The sequence below is a fragment of the Lichenostomus cassidix genome, chromosome 5 (genome assembly GCF_008360975.1).
Source record: "Lichenostomus cassidix isolate B80296 chromosome 5, HeHo_3.0, whole genome shotgun sequence".
Lineage (NCBI taxonomy): Eukaryota > Metazoa > Chordata > Aves > Passeriformes > Meliphagidae > Lichenostomus > Lichenostomus cassidix.
Genome location: NC_139486.1, coordinates 52,683,751 through 52,702,542, shown reverse-complemented (window position 1 = coordinate 52,702,542; position 18,792 = coordinate 52,683,751). Strand labels below are relative to the sequence as shown.

At 41.4% G+C, this 18,792-nt stretch overlaps 1 protein-coding gene across 4 annotated transcripts in view; it reads left to right on the top strand.

Moving 5' to 3' along the window:
• The first annotated feature begins 10,755 nt into the window (after window positions 1-10,755).
• The window catches only part of MICAL2 (microtubule associated monooxygenase, calponin and LIM domain containing 2), a 115,437-nt gene continuing 107,400 nt past the window's right edge, over window positions 10,756-18,792 (top strand). For all 4 annotated transcript variants that reach the window (XM_085063099.1, XM_085063098.1, XM_085063097.1 and 1 more), the window contains exon 1: window positions 10,756-10,891. The gene's annotated coding sequence lies outside the window, so the exon portion shown is untranslated. The remainder of the gene's footprint in view (window positions 10,892-18,792) is intronic.

The following is an 18,792-nucleotide window of genomic DNA, read 5'->3' as shown; positions in this document are numbered from 1 at the left end:
AACCTAAATAAATTGAAGTAGATGTCAAATGATGGTAATTTTCTAGCTATGGATCATGGGTATTCCTGTTCTTAATAGAGCACGGTCTCATAAACTCAAAGAGATTTTTCAGGTTCCAAAGGGTCAGGAATATTCTGGGTTTTTGTCAGAGAAAACAGATTAGGACAAGACAGGCAGGTGAGCCTGTCTTTAAGCTAAATGGTTGAAAAGCCAGAAATGTGGTGCTTTTACATCTGAATAAAAGGAAATACTTCTCTTTTTCAGCTGTGGAGTGTGGAAGAATTTCTGTGGTTTTTGCCATGATGAATCAAGCAGATAGTAGTTATGCATCAGTTCTTGTTTTAGGATGAAAGTCCATCCTTAGTTTTTGATAATGCTTCTGCTCTTGAAGGGAGAATTGAGAATGCTTGTGATATGTATTACAGTTCCATTCCATCTCTAACTATTTTGCAGATGAATATGCTGGAGGAGCTTTATGAATGATTATTTAAATAGTGTTCATTTTAGTGCATACAAAATGTAGCAACATCTCTCATATTCTAGAGCTTAAAAATAAGTAATGAGCTGGCAAATAAGCTGAAAATTACAATTGTAGCCAGTCATGTCTGTAATTCCAAGACAGTTTCTTATGCAAGCTAAAAGGATCAAGTACTTCTTCATAATAATGCCCACCGCAGACCAAAAAAGAGCAGTGGGACACTTATCCATATTACAGTTTTTGGCCATTGCTTTTGAAATATAATATTGTGGTAAAGAAATTACAGAAATAGAAAGCATTTCACAGTGAATGAATGAGCAAAATATTATCATTCTTGGTGAACAAGTCCCTGAGTGCTCCCAATGACAAGGTGAACAATTTGTAACATATACCTTTAGAACCAATTAGGAAAAAAAAAAAAGAATCAGTTTTAAACAGTATTTTGACTCATCGGTCAAGTTTTGAGCATGCTCATAATTTTCTCACCAGTTTTGAATCTCATGTTTGGGAAGTGACTGGACTGATTGGCTGAGTCATTTTCTGGTGTCTGAACAGGAAACATACTGCAAAAGGCTTAGGGGGGTTATAAATAGAAAATGTTCTGAGGGAAAATTGTTACTCAGAGAGCAAAGGCTTGATACATGACTGCATAGACATTGTCTGCTGTAAACCACCAGTATTTTTAATGAAAATTTTCCTACTTTTTTTTTCTAATTGAAATCCCCTTGATTACTTAATACTATTTCTTTACATCTTCATTTATTTAGCTGAATGTGGAGGGAGAGTAATCACTTTAGAACTTCAAAATAAATTGCCTTGAGAGCTGTCCTTTTGTTTCCAGGGCCTGTGCTTTTGATTCCAAGAGCACATATTTCTTTAAAATTGTTAAACTGACAAAATCCTGACTTCCTGTGCACTTCCTGTGTGCTTTCCTCTGTGACACACTCTGTGTATGTCACATGTCATATGTGCAGAGAGAGCAAGGAATGGGATTTGAGCTGAGAATTCCTGTGTTGATATTACTTCTGCCTTTGGAAAACTAGGGAGTCATAATAGACCAGTCTTGCTATAATCTTCCTGTAATTTCCTGGAATTGTGATTTATCTTCACTTCGTTCTTCTGGAAAGGTAGGATAACAACTATTCCTCCTTTTCAGAATGCTGAATGCAAAACATAATAGGATGCTATATGATTCCCCTGAAGTCAGTGACTGTCCACAAAACCATAAAGAGCCTCTTTTTCCCCTTTTCCATCTAGCAGCAGCCTTAGGGTGCCTATCTGGTCATATTACAGTGTAATTTACTAACAGATGGATCACTTGACTGGAAAGAGCAGTTCTGTCATTGTTTAAAGAGGAGCTATGTTGCTAACACAGAAAAAAATATTGTGGACAAGTAATGGAAATAAAATCAAACTCCCATAATTTACAGCTGGATCCAAAGCTAACCCAAAGCCAGTAGGAGTCTTTCCACTGACTTCATTAAACTTTGCATATTTGTCCTCAGAAGTGCTGGTAACGCAGCCCAGCCAGGCCCTGGGAGATGCTCCAAGCCCTTGTTCTCAGCTTACCCCCTTTGGCCAGAGCTGTTAGGGTAAACGTGGTGCTACATGCAGTATCAGGGGCAGGCAACATGAAAACCTGGAACAAAATAATACTGCAGAAAGACCCACATTGAACGAGAAAAAACTATATATAAGTAACAGTAAATGGCAGCAGTATCATGGGCTCTTTCACCTCCAGGCAAGCACCCACATATTTATAAATAATGACATGCATACATTAGTTTAGTTTGAGATGCTTATTGGTACTTTGTAGACTAATGTTTTAAGCAAAACAGAAGGGAAGAGACTGGGCAAGTTTCTGAAGTCTGGATATGTTGTGAAATAAAAAATACAAAAATATAAACTTTCTCTCCATGAGCACACAGTGAAATGTATGTGCTTGCTAAAAATCCTAATACTGTGCACAAAGGAAAAATTCCTGCTCTGTCACTGTCTGCAGTAAATGACAAGAGAAGTGGCATGAAGGAAACCAGCCCTTTAACTCAATCATTAACATGGGAGTCTACTCGAAATGCAGAACTTTTTTTTAATAAGGAAGTTTCATCTGTGAAGTTTCACAATAAACCATTCTCTGAAACAATCTTGGATAGCATTCATATTGTATTGAAATTTAATATGAATTATCCATGTACAACTAAACTTTTGTTTGCCATCTGATAACAAATATTTGTCTCTGTCGGTGAAAGTAAAAGGTCAGTGATCTCTTGATCACCAGGAAGTAAATAAACCATTCGAATCCCATGGAGATATTTCAAACTGACTTTTTTCAAATTCTGAAAATGCCTTTTAGTCTTTATCTTATACATTGCTAAACAGTGGGTTGGTAAATGGGTGATGGCAGATGCATATCTTGAAAGAGCAGCATAATTGCTGCTCATTAAGAAATTGCAAGGATGCAATATAGGGAGCTAAAAGAAGCACTTCACATGCAGAAAGAAGAGCTTGCAAATCAGGAAGGCTGAATGGCAAAAGAAGACTTTTGAGCTGTGCTGAGTTTCACAGGTCCATCCCACGTGTGAATTGCAAATACTGCCAGATGCACGGCACTTAAAAGAAACACCAGTTCCGTGAGTAACACGGAGCAATTCTACAGCAAGCGGATGGACTGAGTTTCTGCTCAACAGGATTTCCCCTGGGAATGTGGCAGTTAGTCTTCATTCAGCTGTTGAGGAAACGCACTTGTGCCCAGGCTTTGTTTTTTCCCCAAGTGCTGCTGTTGCCATTCCAGGCAGCTCTAAGTGGTTTTGCTCTCAGTGCGTTCAGGCTCTTCCTCCACTAACTGAGAGCTGTTTTTTCAAACTCTGGGTGGAGAAGAGCAGGAAGGGATGCGATCTGCCCTGTTGACAAATTTGCAGATGCACGGGACCTGTTTTTCATAAGAGAATACTTTTTTTTATGCTGGCACTGAGACGGGAGAGCTACTGGCAGATGGTGCAAGTCTGAAAAGGTCTCCCTGTAAGCTCTGCTTGTCTGTTTGAAGTTGCTAACATGACATGTTTAAACACTAAACGATGAAGTTCATAAAAATATTTTGCAGGTTGTCAGGAACAATATTGGTTGTGCCATGATCTGGTGAGATGGAGTGAGTTGAGGAAACGCAGGGAAGGGAAAGGAGGCTGCTCAACAAGCCTTGGTGTTCCCCTGGGAGCTGGCAGCCATTTGAGAGGCGGCACCTCTCTGCCAAGTGCTGAGCCAATGGCCAAGTGGTGGCTAGAAATGGGGTGCTGCAGAACCTGGCATCCCTGGGGAGCTGCAACATCCTTCACATCCCCAAAATTTCCAGCAGGGAGGAGAATGACCACAGCCTTATTCCACACATGGTCTCAACGTCGTCAAATGCTTGCTAAAACACTTGTTTTCCTGGGCCACATGGACTCTGGCACAGGCCTTCCCTCTCCTAAGCAGTGCTGAAGAGGATTGTATCCTCCTGAGCCACTCTGAATGTAGCAGAGGGGTTTTGGCAGTGCTGATGTCTGTGCATGGCCCACATCAGAAAAGCAGCACTGAACTTCCCTGGCAGCACAGATGTTAAGGCTGAGCTCTTCCCTATAGGTTTATGGAAAACTGACAATGCTGGCAGGGGGCCAGTTTAACTGGGAAAACTGAAGTTGACTAAGCTTGAACAACTTAATTATCCCACAAGGTTAAACAGGTAAATGGCTTTAGGCCCCATTTAAGAAACCAGGGATGAAAGGGTGGAAACAGGAATAAGCTGCTTTTTTTTTTTTTTTCCTGTGATCAGATAAGAAAGAGAAATCTTCAGTGCTGCTGTAGCTAGATACAAAATTTAAAAAAACCCTGGAGTTGCAGTAAGTAGTTAAAAAGCAATTAAACTTTGAAGAGCATATTCCTGAGTAGCAGGTTGGGAACACGGTTGTATTTTTATCCAGCAAGACTTGCAATATTTTGAGGATAATTTTCCTAAGTTTAAGGCAGTGATTAGAGAGCTATAGCTCTCAACTTTGTAACACCAGGTTTAGGGGAAAGTCTCTTCTGTCTGTACTGTGGGCAGCCTGTCAGGATCAGGAATACTTTCAGGTCTAGCAGTTGTGTTGCTGTGCTGCCATTTGTCATTCTTTTCTCTTTTTTTCTTTTTCTTCTTTTGGTTTCTTTTTTTTTTTTTTTTTTTTTTTTGGCAGTTGAGCAAGTTCAGAAGAGAAGTTGTTACTGTTTTAAATAAGCACAGCACTGACTCCAGGGAAATATAGGAGGCTGGATGAATTTTCTCTCTCAACAATAAGAATAGTAGTGAAAAACATCAATATGCACATTTCACTGGGCATACCCACTTACCTCCTGGACCATGAAAACTGATCAGTTTTGAACAAAGTTTACATACACAAATATTTATAACATATTTGATTCATACTGAAATGCAAACCTATAGGTAAACCAAATTTTTATAATTATCAACACTGCTTGCTGCAGTATGTTTAACTATAATGAGCAAAACTTCTGTGGAACCTACAGCTCCTTAGTTATTCCCTTCCTATTGACAGGATCCTTTGAAAATCCATAAATGGCATTAAACGTGCATAACTCTCGTTTCTTAGCAACCTTATTTTTTAAACAAAGGGGGTTAGAATACATATAATTTATTAATTTTATGCTGTCAAGACAGACAATAATGTATAACAGACAAAACTCATGCCCAGCAGTTGTTGGTTGTTTTCTATTATCTCCATAGAGCAAGTCAGAAACATTTGTGTTAGATTTTTTTTTTTTAAAGACTATATCTTCTTCCTAGCCATTCATTCCTGGCTAAGCATGAGAAGTGAGGTCACCTCTCCTCTAACACAGTGCAATGCAGCACAGTAAATGATCAGTCAGAATCTCCCAAAGTAAACTCTGGCATTGCCAAAGAAAGTACCTCCTTCCCTGAGATTTAGCACTGACCTTCTAACATGGGTTTGCTCATGTGTATGGAGTCATAGCCATTAAAGACACAATTTCAGCAGCACAGGCTAACTACAGGGGTTTAACTTAAAAAGAAGAATGAGAATCTGTGAGACTGCAAGGATGGCACTTAGAAGTGTGGTTTCATCCCTGAGTTAGGCAAGTATGTCTGAGTGTTCAGCTGAGAAATAGTGATTTCCCTAAAATATCTCTGCATTTAGCTTTGCCATCATGGTCCTCATTGGTTCAAACTCTCTGTCATTCTTCCATTAATGACACTCAGGGAAGTATTTGTTCAGTAACACCCACAAAACATAAATAACATTTAATTAAATAAAGTCTGTGCTAAGATTTAATATGCTAAGATCAAAGCATGTGGAAAGTGATCTTTGTCTCTGACAGAAGGTTTCCCACAGACAAGAAATAATCTCAGGTTCTTGCTGACAGCACATACAGAAAAGTTAATTTGTATTAAGAATATGTTTATAGAATGTTCCCCTTACTCACTGACAGTCACATTCTAGGAACTGTTTTCATGCAGGTGTGTGAGATGTTTCTATTGTTTGTGTGTTTGGGTTGCTTTTTTTTATTTTCTCACAAATTTTCCCCAACGTGTCTATCACAGAGCACTGTGTTTTTCTCCTGATAGAATCTGAAGCACCCTCTCTGCCTGTTTTGCAATGTGACAATCCTTCAAGCAGCTGGCAGTTACTGGCTCATGCAGATGTTTTAGCACCCCAACAAAGCAGAATCTATTTCCCAGCTGCATACAGCCTGGAATCACTTGGCTCGGAAAACTGTACATTAATTTAAATTCCTTTATCACTTTATCACATTGAAGTTTCATTTTTCTCTGCAAAGTCTTAATCTGAAATCAAGTATGACCAAAGTCAGAGCACATTTTCAGGGAAGGTGTTAGCACACCAGTGCAGGAAGGAAATCTTATCAGCTTTGCTGAGCTTGGTGGGTTAGTTTTACAGAGAGTCGTTTGTCAGCACAATCCAAAGTAGCAAAGCTGCAAGCACTGGCTGGGGAAATGAGGTCTGATCCAAAGCCTATTGGAATCCATGCAAAACAACGTTTAATTACTTGATCCTTTCTCTCTGAAGTCAGTGAGATGTTGACATTTATTTCAACAGAAGTAGCTCCGTGGCTTTGATATCTCTCATGAATTTCTCAGAGTACTGATTACTGCAAATCAAAGCAGAACCAAAAGCTTTTATGAAAAATCTTTTGAGCGCACAAACCCAAGTGTCAGAAATTAAAATATAAAATATCCATGGAATAAACGTTGATGACTTAACCTTAATAAAATTAAGGCCTTTAGTGGTATTCCTAAGGGTAATAATAAAAACATATCCTTATGAAAGACTAGATCTTTTAACAGCTGACTAAAAGCCTGGCTACAAGAAGGAAAGAAAAAGATGCAACCCTTTGTAATAATGATTTATTCTACCCTTCATAATATCTACCTTATTTGATTATCTGTCAAATCTTCTCAAAATTCAAGTACACCTTACAAGATGATATGTGCCCCATGAGAGGTTTGAAACTTCTTAAGGTTGTGACTGTTGCTTTTCAGAACTCAAAAAATGTTTCCATGATTTGTAATTAGAACCTCACCAGAACTGACATTATCCCTTAATGAAGTAAAATGACACTGAGACATGACTCCATTATAGGAACAAATCTGGGATCATAATTTTATCCCTTACTAAAATGAGACATCCTAGAGAGTGTGAGGCGCATTTCTTCTGCCTTCAAATAAGGAATTTTTTTGATTCATGAGCTGAAGATTTTGAGGAGGCTGGTGCTGGCTAGCTGGCTATTCTCTCTATGAAATTACTGTATTTAGCCAAGTGTCTTAGGAAATTAATCAACTAATGTTGAATGATACCAGGAGGAATAGATTATCCTGTGGCCATATAGAATCCTTCATAGCTTCAGGGAGATTTAGCCAGGAAAGACATGAGACCCAAAGGGTGAAATTTCTTAGATTTGTGTCAGTAACCTTCATCAGACAAGTTCTAGCTCCTGATTAAAGTAAGAAAGCAGAGAAAACACATATGGAAAAACTAAAACCACCCACACACATGTCCAAAAGCCAAACAACAATATTTGCATTGAGGAAAGAAGGACTAATGTTGACAGCTTAGGGATGTGTTACTGACCAGGTGTGCTGAGGGATGGTTTGTTAGAGCTCTTAAAGGACAGAGGCAACTTAGGGCAAGTGCAAACCTAGCAGCGTGAGAGAGCTTCACTCCTGTTTCTACAGCAGAAGCATTGAGTGTGTGAGAAAGTGCTCACAGAAGGTAGGATGATGAAGAATCCATCCCCAAACTTCCCTGACAAATGAACTTGTAGTTTTCCATGGGAAGAAGGCTAGAAAATTAGCTGTGCATGCTTCACAGGTACTTCTGTCTGCTTTTTCTAATGAGCCAAAGTGTTTTGAACTCTTCCTCAATAGACCTGTATAAATCTGTTAATGTGCTTGGAAACTTGAACAGAAATGTTGTTTAGAAGGTGTCTCACACTAGAATGGTTCCTTTATATGCTAAGGGTATTATCTGATACACCCAGGATTGGGTAGGAAGGGCTATTTCCTGCACATGTGGTAAGAAAATCCAGCTATTCCAGGCTCCAGGAAAATAATATGCTCCCACATAAAGAATCCAGCTTCCTTTCCTTAGATCTGTTTTCTTTTCCTCACTCTATAAAGCGAAATTCCTTTAAAAGAACTACTCTAATGGCTTTATATGTAGATGTAAAATAAAGCATTAATGAAGGAAGAGAATGTGAAAATTTGTATTTATCTACTGATTCTCACCAGAGATGAGTATGATGAGTAATTTCAAACCCAGAGCAGGAAAATACCAAGTTACCCATAGTGGTCTTTCACATGATACAGCAGAAGGTCAAGGTTTTACCCTCAGAACCCCCATAAGGGAAAGAAGTCCTATTACTTGCACCCTATAGATCACTGACACACAATGTGTACATGAATTCTCAAAGTCATAAAGGAAATAAGTGAGGGACAAGGGTGCTCACTATAGTCTCCTGAGAGCCAGGCCACAACCAGGCCCTCTCTTTTGTATGAAAAATTCAGTTAACTTTGAAGACATCCACAGTTAATCAGAGAAGATCAGACAGGCTGTTTGAATACCACAAGAAGGGCTTTTATTGTGCTGGATATGTAGATAGGACTACATTTACAAGAATTTGAATAGATAGGCTTGCACACATGAGGAAAGGGAGTGCTGCATATCACCAGCCACAGAAAGGGATGAACATCCTACAGCAGAGTTCGCAGGCATGGCTTTATACCAGTCAATAAGGAGGCATTGTTCTTTGTAAGGACTTTCTTATTCCTTTTTCCTCTCCTTTCAATGGAGAACAGGCTAGGACTGAACAAAAAAAATTACAAAGCAGCTGCACTGGTATAAAAAAGGTTAGGAACTTGGTCTCATGGGAAGGGGAGGCTGTGCAGCAGCCGGGGAAGTTGGTATTTCCCTTCATGCTTGTGTGTCCCACACCTCAAAGAAGGGAGTGGGGAGGCTAGGATATCCCACAGAGCCTCATGCAATGCTAGATTGGTGGTTCCTGATTAATGTTTATTAATCTAATCTTTACTGATGCGTGTTCATCTTAGCCCAGAGTGATTAGACTGTATCTCAGTTATGTTTTCCTTTGGAGAGAGGTAGGTGTGACTGTGAATAAAGAATTTCTTCATTCTGGTTAAGTAACATCTAATGAAACATAATTTTTAAAGATGGTTGTGACGATAGTTAAGATAAGTGTGAATTACACATTTATCTTTCAGCCACTTTCAAAGATCATACAGTTAAGGACAATGAGTAAATACATTAATTATAATTAATAAACAGCAAGGTTCCTGGTGATCTTCATGCAGCCCCTGATGATGCATAAAATTTTTTGAAGAACTTGGCAGGACAGAGTTATTTTTTTATGGACTTACTGACTTTTTCAGAAAGGCATGGAGGAAAGAGGACAGTTGTGAAGGTGAACAGATATGTGGGAGACCAGTGCTGTAAGCATCTTTCCAACCAAAATGGAACATCTATCCTAAAGGAAGAAGTTTTGGAATGTTTCCCAGTAGGGGCTAAATTCTTTCTGACTTTGTATTTTCTGGGTTCTCCGTGGTGGACCGAAACTAGCAAGACTTTGTAAAAATCATATAGATATGATTTCTTTCATACACACATCCCTCTTTGCTAACTACACCCCTTTTGTTCTGAAAGTTTGCCAAGAGGATTTTCTCATTCCTTGTTCTTGCCTTCCCCAAGGCTGCTAAAGATGATAGTCTTTTAGATAACAGGGAAATGGTATGCACCATTATTTCTATATTCTTGCTTTTATCCCTTTGAGGAGAAAGTACAGATAATCTCCTGAAGTTAAATAAGCAGACAAACACACTGCAATTCAAAGTTAATCATTGAGTAAAACTTGGGTTCAGCCAAGCACGATGCAAAAAACTAGAAGACAAATTTCAGCCCAAATGAGAAGTATTTTATACAGCAAAATTCCTGTCCTAGGATCAACAAATTGTTTTAGAGAGTTGGCTAAACCACTTGGGTTCTTAGAGATTGTTCCATTCAGCTGTGCATGGATAAAGAGGGCCACATTCACACTTATTTTCTCTCCACGTTATCCAACGCTGTGTCAAATTTGGCTCAAGTGTGAAAAGGGTCAGAATTCATGACAGACCAGGGTCTCGCTCCCTTGTTCTGCCCCAGCCTTCTGCAGCGTCACTTCAGTGACTGTGTGGCACATGTCAAAGTATTTATGACTGGTTGAGGCTACCTAAAAATTGGGCCTGCTGGGGCTTTTGTCAAGCCTTCAGGTTAGCAGATGTGAGCTTTAGCTCGTTCGCCCTCCCTGCCGCAGCACTTCAAGTGATTCCTGATTGTCTCTTTTTCATAAAACTTCACTTGTGCTGTAAGCCAGATATTACTGTTGATCGGCGGCGGGGAGTCAAAGTGCTGTTAGCTGATCTTGAACTTTCTCCCCAGTGGTTTTCTCTCTGCCTGCTGACCGAAATGTCCTTGAACCTCCCGACTACGTGACAACTTTTACACTTCCCCAAAACCAGAACTTAAGCAGAAGAGAGGAAGCGCCCCGAGTTCCCCATGCCGCGCTGTCCCTCTCAGCGCTTCCCCCGCTGGCAGGTGGCGGTGGCCGGACCCTCATGAAAGCAGGCGGGAGGCCGTGGGAAAAAGCCACAGCCCAGCCCGGCTCGGCTCGGGGCGGCGGGGCACTCGCACCTTGCGGCGGGCACAGCGCGGCCGGCGGGGCTCGCACGGGGCCGAAGCCGGGGCAGGCCGGGGCGGGCCGGGGCGGGCGGGCCGTGGGCCCCGCCCCGAGCCCGGCGAGATGAGCCGAGCCGAGGCAGCGCCGGCAGCATGAGGAGCGGCTCCGCAGCCGCAGCCACAGCCGGTAGGTCGGCGGGAGAGGCGGAGCAGGTGCGGCGGCGCCGTGAGGGGGAGCGGGGCTGGCAGCCCGCGGGCTGGCGCTGGGCGCGAGGTGTCCCTCAGCGGGAGGGAGGGAGGGAGCGCCCTGAGCCGGGCTCTGCTCCGCGGCTGGCGGCACTCGGGGCCGCCTGGCTCTGCCCCGGGCGGGCTGTGCCCAGCCGGGCTCTGCCCTGCCCTGCCCCACCGGCGGGTCCGGCCGCGGGGCTCTCGGAGCCCTCACGGAGCCCAGGCTGTACCTGTCCCCCGCGCGTCCTGGGCGGCCGCGAAGGAAAAGTCAAAATAATCTTTTCTTTCCGTGAGTACCCTGCGATTAAGGCAGCCGAGTAGTTTCCAAATGGGTTACAACACTGGAGTGGGCTATTAGTTTGGACGCGTCCTAATGAGTGTGTTAATCAGCGTAACATCCTTCTCTGCTCACCTTTTGGGCTAATTGAGGATGGCATCTGCTGAGTTTCTCTTTGCGCTTTGAAGTGTTTGTTAACCTGTGATAGTGATTGTCTTGTCATGCTCGCTCCGTTTTTCATGTGTAAATTCGGCGTGTGACTTGAATTCACATAGTTGGCTCGTGGACTGGTGATTGTAGATTTATTTGCCCCTGCGCCTGTAAGGTTGAACCAGTATCAAAAAGTTTTAAGTTCTCTCTCAACCTTATTGGAAAAGATCTGGAGGTCTCTGTTGATTTTAAAAACTGTTTACAATTGGCAACCTTGTTGGTACCTTCAGCCAAAATGAGATCTGAGCGTGGAAATGAGACTGCATTCTTGTATCTAAAGATGGTCCCTTGCAGGTCAAAACGGAGGCATGTTGGCATGGGCAGGAAACTTCACGGGAATGTGAACTTTTTTTTTTTTTCTTTAGAAGAGCTAAACCTTGAAGTAAGGTGGAGCAGCGCAGTCCTCTGCTGCCAGTCCCAGCTGGGGTGTAACTGCCCCCTCTCTGACTCTGCTTTTGGTTTTGAGGAAGTTCTTAATCTCTCTGTGACTCAGAGAGTCCTAATCTTTAAAATGGCTTAATAAGACTTGTCACGCTTGCCTCCTAGGGACATTAACATCTAATTGATGCTCATGAAGTGCCTTGATCTGGGAGAAAAGAGGGCATCTTGCTTCCCTCATTTCACCACTTTGTGTTGGGTGCTAATTATATTACATGGGTGGAAAACAGATTATCTGACAACCAAACTGGAATTCATGTCTGTTATCATTGACACAAGCACTCTAAGTGAGTGTATGCCTACTTACGCTTAGTTTGAGGTGTTTCTCTATAAACAGTGGGGTTTATCCTTTTTGGAGGATGCATCTGAGAAATGTGCTTCTAAAGTACTGCACTGAATCATCAATAGACTTTTGCTTCTACCTCTAGAGATACTACACAGTTGTTTTTTTTTTCTGTGTATTATGAGGCTAGTAAAGATTTTAAGAATTAAAACTATGTTGACTCAGCTCTCAGCATTGTCCCTGATCTTAAATCATACTCTGTCTGAATCTTATGTCAGTCTCAGTTTTTGTCATGTTTCACTTCTTTAGAAATAGGGAAGCCATACAATTTTACAGTTGTCTGCTTGAAAATACAAGCTTTAGAATATAAAATTTATCTTTTTTAACCATTTTACTTGCTGCCCAAAGGAGTAATTAGCCATTTTATGCCCCTGGCTTGAATCTTTCCCCACCTTTTCCATATCAGTGCTGCCTCCCCCTCGGGCAGGTATGGCCTTCAGTGGCAATAGCATGCAGCTGGGATGATGGGATCACCAACAACATACACCAGAAGACGTCAGTATCCCATAAATCAGCTGATGTGAGTGGACACACCACCTTACCATACAGGCACAATGGTCTCTTTCACCTGAAACCTTGGGTTGAGAAATTCTCAGTCCTTTTCCTACATCTCTGTTCCTCCATTCTGCAGGTCTGTGTGCTGGGAGGCTGCTTTGTGACAGGGCTGACCAGTGCATTTGACTCATACATTTGATTCAGTTCTCCTTTTCAGCATTGTTGCTGCAATATGTCTTTCCCTGTGCTAAACAGACCTGTAATGTTGTTACCTGACAAATACAGCTTTTAAAATGCTGTTTGACATTTGTTAGTGCTGTTCTCTTTGTAGTACTAGAAAAATGCAGATGCATCTTAGAGTGTGTGGTGGAGACATGAAGTTCTGAAGGGAAACTGAAGCATTCTGCTTCCTCTTGCAGTGTGGTCTCCAGCAAGTGATGTAACTTTTCCTGCCCTGTCTCTAAAACTAGGAGAATTTTTAACAAACTAGTATAAAGAAAAGTATATAGAAATGAAAAGTCGTCTCTGTTTCGAACTCTGAATTTCATTTGTTTGTTCTTAATTGCCTTAATGTTGCTCTGAAGTTATATAGCAGTACCAGATCCCTGACATCAGGGTGGTGCTGTTTGAGGGGAGATCAATTTTCCTTCAATTTTGTCTAGAATCTAGAAGTAAGGATGATCTGGAAAGGTTTTGTTTTTACTAACATATGCTGAAGCAGGGTTTTGTAGTCTGGTGTCGGTGTCCCATTTCTTGGGGAGATGAGAGCCTGTGTTTTGGCTGGAGATGTTCTTTAGGTGTAAGAAACCATAAAACAAGAGAGGTGATTGCTATCCAGTTTCTCCATGAGTATGCTTTAAGTCTTTCACCACTTTCAGCACATACCTTGTATCTGCTCCAACTGTCTTGCTGCTCTGGTATTTTATAATTAGTATCTTGAAAACTCAAGGGAAAACTTTGAAATGGTATATATTTCCCATCGGGACCCTTCCACGTGGCTGTAACATTTGTTGTGAGTCCTTGGTAACCTGTATCTGTTCCTTCTTCTCACTTTGATTCCCCTGGTGTCAGCAGAAAAGCTCTCTTTCCTAGTGGAAGAGGCTTTGCTTCTTAAGGGCATGGTATGCTTTGATTCCCTTAAAATGAAGACAATTTCAGGTGACTGAAATTGAGATCTGCCTCCCAATGGTCCTTCTGTTTTCTCAGCTTGCTCACATGTTGAATCTGGAGTTGAGGAGCTACAGAAAGGCTGAGGGGTTGCTCTCCGTGCAACTCTGGCTTGCATACATCTCTAGAATAGATATGTACCTGTATAATAGGGATTTTGCATGTGCATTTTGTGTGAGCAAATTCTTGGATGTGCCTTTTCTGTTCTGGAGCCCACGAATTTGGAAAGCACAGGCTCTCATCTGTGACTGGCAGCTTGGCTGTGTAGGGAGGGCACACTGTTTCTCACCACTGGGACCAGTTTTGGAGGTGTTTATACTGCAAACTGACTCTTTCAGAAATGTGTTAGTAGTTCAGGGTACATTAGACTGATGCTGGAAGATACAGATATTCTAAATTAAGGCTATTGAGTGTCCACTGATTCAGTGACTATGCAGATACGCAGTTAATATTGTATTGTGACACATTCTGGAAATTGCTGTGTTTATTTTTGACATGGAGGAGATGACTAACTCTTTCATGTATGCATACTTACATTTACAAGCAAGTAAAAACTTCCCCAAAATTATCTTTTGGACTCCTAGTTCCATGAAAGGAAAAAAATTCAGACTTGTCCTTAAATCTGAGCTATGTTTGCTATCGAGCCCTCTTCCTGCTCTGGGCTGATAACTCTGTGTTCAGTGGGGGTTATGTTTTCAGGGTTTTTGTTATCTCCTCCAGATTTTTGTGGGCAATTTAGTGTGTGGGGAGAGGAACAAGAGCAACCCCATTCTGTGTTGGGAAAGGTAGGTGGTACCACAGCACAAATTAGAAGACACATTTGTGGAACTGTGTGATGGAAATATGTGGACTAGATTTAAACTTTTGTTCTTAGCTCTGGCATCTCCTCTGCAATGGTCTGGAGAAATAATGGCAGCAGTGTCTCCAATTCCTGCATTCAGCCAAGGGGACATTGCCAATTCAGTTTTTAAAATGATTATGCCTGGCATTGTAAGTGTGTGTAGGGGAATTTTGGCTTCCTAAAAAGCAGTTTCTTTGGGTCTGTTAGTCCATGATAAATCCTTCTCAGACCTTTTAAGCTTCCAGCTTATTGCCTGTTTAGACCGCAGTAATGCCCCAAGGGGTGGTACAGTTCATCATTCTGTATTGCTGCCATTGCCAAGCATCAAAATAGAATTCCCAAAGCCATGTGAAATTTTTGTTGGGAATAAGCAGGGATGTTTTGTAATCAACTTTAAATAGTCTTATAGTGATTCAACAGACCTTAGACCACCCTTCCCATACCAGAAAGGGCTACAAGATTGCTGAAGAGGGACCTTTTGCAAGGGCAGGTAGAGATAGGACAAGGGGTAATGTCTTTAAACTGAAAGAGGGCAGGATTAGATTAGCTCTCAGGAAGAAATTCTTTGCTGTGGGGGTGGTGAGACACTGCAACTATGATATTTTTATTATACAGCATTACCTTTAGAAGACTAAGAATGTTAAAATACGTAGTTCAGTTTTGTCATTTTCATACCCTAGTAGGTTACTCCCATTGCTAATTGGAAGGGTTATAAATCTTCCAAGATTTTTTTCCTAGCCTATGATGTGCAAATCATATATGATGGAGTCCAGCAAAAAAAATATTACCGGTTTTGTAAGCAGCAAAGCAGAACGTGGAGCAGGAGTAGAAGATAAATTTTCCTCTCTCTTTGAGAAGACTCGTGTTTGGCAGATAGTGGAATTCTTTTTTGTGTGTAATCGGATAAGAGTGTATTGCAAAGACCATAATCTGTGTTATTGGCTGAGGTGAGCCCCATCTGTTAGTGGTGTAAGGGATGTGCAATACCCTTGCCCTCTAAACTCATGCATGCAGGGAGTAGCACAGAAGGATTTAGAGAAACAAATGCAGGCTCTGAAGGCAGTTGCTAAAAGCAAAGGGAGGAATTCATAATGGAATGCAATGTTCTCTGCTGGCACCCTCTCTAGCTGAAGAAACCCTTTGGTTAAACAAGAACTTTACAAGATACTGGGTAGCTTTTTTTGTTTCTGCTTCTTCATAGTTCAACCTCCTTTTGTTCATGTTCACCTATTGTATGTGCTTGTTATCAGGCCATTCTTCATTAACTGTCTTTATGGCACCTTGTGCTGATCTGGGAAATAATTTTAAGTAGCAATCTGAGCTGATTAGAAGAAAATATAGGGCTTGTGTTGGGCTTGACTTCTTGGTGGTAAATATGTAGTCAGTGTTAATCATCCCCATGTCATGATTCACCCCAGCTGTGGGTCAGACACAGGATCTGCTTGTACGTTTGAATTGCCATTGCTTTTCTCCTTTTAGAGGCAGTAAAGGAGTGAGCATCCTGACACAAGAGCTTACTTCTCCAGGTTTCATTTCCATCCGAAGTGAACTGAAAGAACTTCTGATGGAATGTGATATTTGGGCTTGGATAATTTATGTGAACGAGTTCTCATTCAGATCTGAACTCCTGGCCTTCTGCTTGGTGTTTGATTTACTTCTTTCACTGGGTGCTACAAATTCCTATGGTTGTCACCTATGCGGCCAACTGTTTCTGTCAGTTCAGAAAATTGTTTCAGTAATTACATGGCTCTAGGCACTGAAGAATATTGAAGTCAGGAACCATTTTTAAGATTTCAGAGTATGAATGCAGAGTGTAGGTTCCTCCCATTTCTGTCTATGGATTTTTATAACTAACAGCTGACACCTCTGTATACAATATTTGTGTTCAGAACATTATTGTGATTGAATGAATGTCAGAAACATGCACATGGGTAAGGCTTGGACAAAAGCTCCATAAATATGAACTATTGGTGTGTTCAAAAACTGAGTTTGTGGATGTAACCAAATACCTCTTGCTGTACTTACTCTCTGGAACTATGCCCTTGCACCAAGTCAACATTAGGTGTCCTAGCAAATGCGTTATGAGGAGTAAAGCTTGTGTAAAGAGCTAAATACATCCCAGTGAACCTGTTCAGACAAAAGAAACCATCTTTCTGTTGTTCTGTTCAGGTGGTGTATGTGAGGGGGAAGAAGGGTTAGGGTGGTTAACTTTATTTCTTGGAAATGAATAGCATACATTTTTCAGCACACAAAACGGATATTACTCAGTTTGTGACCTGCTTCCTCGTAAAAGTGTCTTAAAGCAGGGATTGGTTTAAATTTGTTGCCTGCTCTGCTGACACACAGCATTGTGTGATGCTGTCCTGTCGCAGAGACCTGCCATGTGCCACGGATGTATAAATAACCCTGTGTGTCAAAGGGAATTGGAGACAATGTGCCAAATATTTAACGATGTCCTGGGCCTTGTCCTGGCTACCTGGGATATGTTTGGGAGCAGGCATCTGAGCTGAAGCTGCAGAAAAGGGGTGATGAGTAATGTAATCCTCCCCAGCACCCACTGCAGAGCTGCTCTGCACGGTGCAGGAAGGCACAACCACAGAGTGCCACAGGTCAGCCACTTCTTAGTTGTAGCTTCGATGCTTAGATAAGCAGACAGGAAAATAGGTTAATATGCTCTAGGCCAGCTTTGTGCATGTTGTGGGGAAAAACTGCCCTTAGTATCCCTTGTGGAGTAATTCTGATGACTACTTCACATATCAATTTTCAGGTTAAAGATAGAATAGCAAACAGAGGGGAATGGTGTTATTCCTTAAGGAGTGTTGGGTCTCAGTGGGATGCTGACCTCAGGCAGTGCAATTTTGTGCTTTATAGCAGAGTTAGGGTGTCGTGGGGCTGACAGCCCTGTGAGGGAGATGTGGCTTTGGGTAAGGGAGATGTGGCTTTGGGAGATGTGATGCAGCAGGTGCTGGCATGGGCAGGAGGAGCTGTGTCAGGCACTGGTATTTATCTCACACTTAGCTATGCAAAAATGCGAAGGGCAGTGTTTTCTTTTTAACTGAGGAAGGAGTTGTGATTATTTACACATTGAACACATTTACACAGAAGGCTCCAGCATTGCTGAATGCATTCACATAGAGAGCTCCAGCAGTATTTCTGATGCCATTTCATGACAAATGCAGAAGCTTTGCATCTTAAGGCCTTATTTACACGTGTTTTTAAATATAGACCACCATACCTGTCTATAGCTACTTCTTTAGCTACTACCTGGCTTAATGATTGATGGTATTGGTATCTTCTGTGTAGAGGCATTTTCAAACTCATTTATGGAATCAAAACATATCTCCCAACTATTTTATGTTTTATCAGGCATTACTAGAGACCAAAAAGAATTACATGGCTGTTTTAGAGCAAAGTGAGATTTTTGTGTGTTGCTTATTATACTTTTCTCTAATCAAGACAAGTCAGGTTCCACCTGACACTCAATAAAATACATGAATGATTCAACACTATGTTTGACAGAGTTTCTTGACTCAGCTTTTTCTAAGGGAGCATTTGTATGCATCCTTCACGTGGTGAGGTGGATCTGCAAAGCAGTGCCAATATGAAGCTTCTGCCCTTTGTGGTGAAGCTTTGTGGATTTTGACTCAGAGCTTGATAGGATACATATTTGTGAGGCAATTTGGCTCATTTGAAATCTCAAGCCAATAGAACTACAAGCACTAGCTTCTGAAAAACAGCTGAATAAGTATCTGTCTTAGTTCATTAACTCCAAGATAAATCCAGGAATGACGTATATAGTATAGCAAATCTGCCTTTGCACACAAGATTTAATGTGGAGCTAAATATTAATGCAGGTACATCACAGGTTTTTTTAGCTTTTATTGTGCTAGGGAACAAAGAATGTGACCCACTAGTTTTCAGTTTTATTTGCTCTACTGAAGTAGCAAAGCATGGCAAGGTTTTCTTTGCCTTTCTGTCTAATCAGCTGTTATACTGCCAGTATGCCAACCCACATGCAAAATTTATTGAAAGTGTGGGCATGAGAGAGAGTTACTGGGACTTCTGCAAAGCCAGCTTAGTTCATGACTT